The sequence below is a fragment of the Oryzias melastigma genome, linkage group LG14 (genome assembly GCF_002922805.2).
Source record: "Oryzias melastigma strain HK-1 linkage group LG14, ASM292280v2, whole genome shotgun sequence".
In the NCBI taxonomy this organism is placed as follows: domain Eukaryota; kingdom Metazoa; phylum Chordata; class Actinopteri; order Beloniformes; family Adrianichthyidae; genus Oryzias; species Oryzias melastigma.
Window position 1 is genome coordinate 22,022,848 of NC_050525.1, and position 5,944 is coordinate 22,028,791.

A 5,944-nucleotide genomic window follows, 5' to 3' on the forward strand; every position below is an offset into this window, starting at 1 on the left:
TCATCTCAAATTTCCAATTTTCTTTTTTTTTTGCTAATCGTTGTTATGCAACAGAGTCTGCAAAAATTAGTCTGAAACGCAAACAATCTTCGGATGTAAATGAGCAACTAAAGCTTAATCTGTCTGGGATGCAGTTGTGATGTAAGAAGGTTCAAAGTGCCATGGTGTTGGCTCGACGGCAGCAGAAGTCCCAGGCTTACTTCTGGATTACATTTCAGCACGAGCCAAAAATTGCTTTTAATCTTTCCGTCAGAGGCCAGAACGCCATCTCTGTGTATGAGCAGAGCTCTGCTAAAACAAGAGACACCGGAAGCTGCATCAAAGTTGTCAGAGCTCACATCTGTTACATGGTCTGTGTAAGACGTAAATAGGTTTAGCATTGTGATTTTGTGGATTGTAAACATCTAGACAGCCACATGTGATGCTGTTTGAAACTCCCGCTGTTCATAACATATTATAAATAGCACTTTGAAATAATATGATTTCTACTTTTTTAGCTTTTCAAATACGCTAGAGCTTTACCACCTGTAAAAATGAATGTGATATTCAATTATGTCACAATAAGGACATTTCTTACAACAAATTAATGGAAATGGCTTATTTTATGCAATCATAGGCAGAAAAATGCATAAACATTAAAAAAAACATTTCAATACATGATAATTAGGCATAAAATTATCCTATGTTGAAATGAATTTCTTATTAATGCATAATTCTTGATATGATTGCTTGAAAATACCATATTTAAATCCACAATTTAACACATTTGGATTTAAATCTGCAAACAATTTTGATCAAATATCTTTGTTTAAATTTAGAACTGATTTTGCTTTCCTTGTTTTAAATTTAGTTTTCTTTTCATTAAAATAAACTCCAAATTAAGCAGTTTTTCTTAACTAAGATTGATCCATGGATTAAAATATCGTATTTATAAACTCATGTGTGATTGAGCCAAGAGGGGGTACTGGACCCTCGAAGAACAGGCCACTTTTCTCAAATCTTCACAATGTTTATACATTTACACTTTAAACAAAAGTGAAAAAAAAATCCCTATTCAAGACATGGACTAAAAACAATCAATTTAAGAATAGGAGCTGAAGAAAATCACAATGTCCTAAAATATTCCGTGCTATGAAGTCCACCTGCCAGGACCTTTTGACACCGAGGGCTCCTAGTAATGTACGGAGTTTACCCTTATCCTGCTAAGTAAGTGGTGCATTCCACTTAAGGCTGAGAGTCTGTGGGTGTGACGTCACTCATTGAATGTGAAATGCTTCTGGCTCCAATGAAAAAAAAGTCCACTCAAGACATGGATGCCGCCATTTTGGAACCAGAAATCATCAGAAGTAGGAGTGATCTGACTGAGTCAAAGAAGCCAAAATCCCACAGACTTCAATTGAGAAATAAACAGTCTTTCTATTTATCAGAATAACTATTCTTTTTCTGATCCCTATTTTCAAACATATTCTTGCTCATAATAATTTCTTTTTTCAAGATGTTTTTTCCTTATCTCAACCTGTTAAAGTAATAAACTGACCACTGTCCTCTGGCCCCACCTCCAGGGTAGGGGGTGTGGACTTTGGACAATCTCACTCATGATTGGCGACGTGACTCGGACCAATCACTGTTGTATGGCTCCAAATGGTGCCACCTGTTTCGTGAAAAAAAAAGGTGACTGAATTGACATAATTTCACTGGAGCCAGAGGTAAGACATCTTCTAGGGGTGACGTCCCACCTGGCTACGTCCATCTTTTTACAGTCTATGCTATCACTTGAAAACGGGCTTAGGAGAATGTTTCAGTCAGTCGTATGTTGGATGTGAGACATGTAAACTTTTGAGTTATATGATTGGTAAGTTTATAACTTGATTAACTTGCACTAAAGAAAAAACATATAATGGAAAAAACAAGGATTATCAATAATGTGTCAAAAACAGGTGGTTGACTAAGAATGATTATTCTAACAAATATAATGACTGAGTAACAGCTGTTAATTTCTTAATAGATATCTATGGGATTTTGGCTTTTTGTGACCAAAAGGTATGAAACACGAGGGGGGAGGGGTCACTAAGTCCAGTTCTCAAATACACTCAATGGTTCAAATCCACAGCTTGATCGTAAGCTACCAAAGAGTCTAAAAGTAAAACCTAATGCATTCCTGCTACTTGACTGCAGTTCACAACAATGAATCAACAACACATATCACACACTTTTAACACATTTAAAGACCCACTCTGATTATCTTTCGATCTATTCAATCTATCTTTTAATTATAATTAAATATTCTTTTTTGGCAAAATAAAACAAATCTGTATAATTTTCTTGGACATAGTTTCTGCAGAGCAACAGTAGGTCATTAAAAAATGTGTCTTTGAGTTGTGGAAGTTACTGGTGTGGAGTAAGCCCACCCTGTCATCCATCTGTTTACACTCTCTCCTATAGCCCCTCACAACCCCAAGCTAACATTACCAAAATTAACGTGCAATATTGGGGCGATCCATCATTTTGGGCGAAAAACAAAACGATGATTTTCATCAGAGTAGGTCTTTAACATCCACCTGTATTTTAGCTTTAGAGACAAATGTTTCCCTTACTGACTTTATTCTCATGATCTAATGTGTGCCTCAGCACTGGATTGCTTTTGAAATATTCCAATCCCTGATCCAATGTACCTGATGAGCAGTGACTTCCAGCTGAGCTGTGTCTGTTAAATCAGGCCATTGTCACGCACTGTAGCTGCAGGCCACGCGCACAGGCCTGCCAACACTGTGGACCAGTATCCTCTCGCAGCATCACTGCACCACCATCTCTGATGATGATCAATAATAATGTGTGTTGATCTACAGGCAGGGGGAGCGGAGGAAAACGTCAGATTCCACATGTGCCAAATTTCTGAGGCTAATGCGCAAAGCTGCGCCGGGATAACGGGCATCCTTTGCTTTGCGCACAGCAAGTGCAGCCCGTAACCGGAGACACACGAACCGGAAGTCGGCTCTGCTCGGATAAAAACCATCCCTAAGGCGCTCTGGTTTCGCTGCCGTCCTCCTCACTGGGCTGTCTGGTGTAGGCCGGGCTCTGCCACTTCCATAACGCAGGCTGTAGCTCTGCGATGCGGCCTTACCATCTGACATCCCCCGTTTAGGACCCGACACGATCATCTGTCACTTTATTATTATTATTATTTTATAGCCAAATAAACCGAAGCTATTCTAAAACAGCTTGCATGGCTGCAGGATGACTCCATCAAGCGGGCCTGCTAGTCCCTTTAACTGCCAGATCAGACGGTGATCCATCCGAACATCCGGCGCATTCTGAAGCGTTACCTCACTGAGGGTCTCCATCTGCTGTCGGTTCCGGACGTGGAAGGGAAAGCATCCATGCTACTGTTAAAAATCAGCTGTGGCTTCCGTTCTGATCTCTGCATCAGCGGCAGCAGCAACAGCAGCAGCAGCCGTACAATGAAGCACCGATGGCCGGTGGTGATGATGCTGGGAGCCCCGCCCTCCTCTCGGTGCAGCCAGGATGAGCTCAGCAGCTCCGAGGCGCAGATGCAGTCCAACCAGCAACCTCCCCGTGACCACATGGTTCTTACTCAATAGAAAGGACTCTAAACAGCTTATAAACAGTATATATATATATATATATATATATATATATATATTTTTAGCAATGTTTAAATATTAGGGTTGGGTATTTATAATAATTTCCAGAAACAATTTGATTCGATTCACAAGAGCCTGGACCGATTCGATTCTGATTTTTTCTTTTTTAATTCACTCAATTCATTTTTGATTTTACACAGCTTGCACATTTGTTTAGAAATACATTAATAATCTACTATATGAAGCGGAAGAAGAAAATATTTATATTAATCTGATACATTTCACATACTTTAACATTTATTAGTGAAATAATGAGATTGTTAATAGCATACAGTATTACATGAATAAGCTCTAACAAAATGTTCTGATCATTAACATTGTAAACATTGTTCTGCTTCTCCTGGAGGGCATTTCAATTTGGCCACTAGGTGGCGATTGCTCTAGCTTTACAACTTATTCCAAAAAAGAAGAAAGTATGAGCAAAAACGTGTGTTTTAGACCACAAATTGTTACTTAAAAAAATGTTTCCTTCAGAGAGTTTTGAAGATTCATGTCTGAGTTTATAAAGATGTTTATTTATAGTCAGCTATGAATGTTTAGGTCGACAAGCGTTAGCATTAGCCGTCCTATGGGAAATCCCATTAAACCTTAGCATCGAGCTAGCAGACTTTAGCTTTATGTGCTAAATTGGTTTAAATTTTTATGAATCGATTATTGATACGTTAAGCTTAAATTGATTAATAGATTTTATAAACCCAGCCCTATTAAAAATATTGTACTTTTTTAATGAATAAAAATAAATTAATTAATTTAACTGATGGAAAACAGCTTTTTCAATTATCTTAATTAAAAATGGCAGGTTTGATTTTGGTCTATAGTTGCTCATTTGTGTTTTAGTCTGTCCTTGTTTAGGGGAAGTTTGATTACAGCTGTTTTCCGTTGTTCTTGGAAAACACCAGATGGTAAAGAAAAGTTCACAGTTTGGAGCAGGACCGGCTCCAGGATCTTTAAAACTTTTTTTAAAAAGCTTGTGGGTATTTCCAGACAGCAGGAGGAGGAGTTCAGTTGACACTGAATGTCCTGCAGATCTTTACTGTTTATGGGTTTTCAGTGGATACGGTTCATGTCCTGGACTTGTTAAAACAATTGTTTGCTAATATTTTTTATTTTGTCCCTAAAGAATTTGGCAAAGTCATTACAGGCTTTGGTGGAGCCACTGACACAGGGGTTTTTGTCACCCTGTCCACTGTAGTGAATAAGGCCCAAGCATTATGAGAGTTTTTGGTAATGGAGAAATAGGACTTCCTTGGATTGATTGGAAGGGAAGTTTCTCTTTATAGAGGTTGTAATTAACCTACAGTTGTTTAGCCTTTCTCCATTTACGTTCAGATTTCCGATCATCTCTTTTTCCATTCTTTACAAGTATGGAATTTCTCCATGGAGACTTTTTCCTACCATCTACATGATAGCACATCTACCATCTAAGAAACCATCATAATTCCAGCAGATTATAAAACAGACAAAACCAGTTAAAAAGTTATGGTATGTTAAAATGTAGGTTATTTAAGTAGCGCCAGCGACATATCAGGTGTTAAAGGGTTAAATAAAAGACGAGGATCTCTTGTGCAACACCGCTTTTCTCTACTTCAAAAACCAGTGGAACTACATGGTTGAAGAGTTATCATATGTCAAAAAGGGTAATTTCTGTGTCACCAGTGACATCTCAGGTGTTAAAGGATTAAAAATTAATTCACTACTCATTACTTTTTTTTTCTACTCACACACAGCAGCAGATTTTGAAGCGTTGCACAAGATACTCTTTTCTGTAATTCAACGCTTTAACACCCAAGATGTTGTTGGTGACGGTTAAATGGTAAAAACACTCTTTAACACTAGAAGTCCCCCCCTTCAGTCCGAGAGCCCATTGTTGTGTCATGGTGGGTCACTGATGAGCCATTAACTTGCCCATGTATATGTTAATGCAGCATGTAAGTACCTAATGTGTATTTAAACTAACAGGTTGTGTGGGGGTTGTAGTTACCTGATGCATGTGGACAAGTATTGGCTTTCCTGCTTTTACTCACATTTGAACTAAAGTTCCATCTCATTCCTAACCCAGAGTTAAATATGATGTTGCTCAACCTTTTGCTGCTATTGCAGCTTCAACTCTTCTGGGAAGGCTGTCCACAAGGTTGAGGAGAGTATTTATAAGAACTCTGAATCACTCTTCCAAAAGCTCATTCGTCAGGTCACAATGATGTTGGTGGAGAAGGTCTGGCTCTCAGTCTCTGCTCTAATTCATCTCGAAGGTGTTCTATGGCGTTCAGTTCAGGACTCTGTCC

General features: G+C 38.5%; 1 protein-coding gene across 2 annotated transcripts in view; it reads right to left on the minus strand.

Annotated features, from left to right (window-relative positions):
* Positions 1-3,527, minus strand: part of jakmip2 (janus kinase and microtubule interacting protein 2) — a 37,735-nt gene extending 34,208 nt beyond the window's left edge. For both annotated transcript variants that reach the window (XM_024266289.2, XM_024266288.2), the window contains exon 1: positions 3,324-3,527. The gene's annotated coding sequence lies outside the window, so the exon portion shown is untranslated. The remainder of the gene's footprint in view (positions 1-3,323) is intronic.
* Between the last annotated feature and the right edge of the window lie 2,417 nt (positions 3,528-5,944).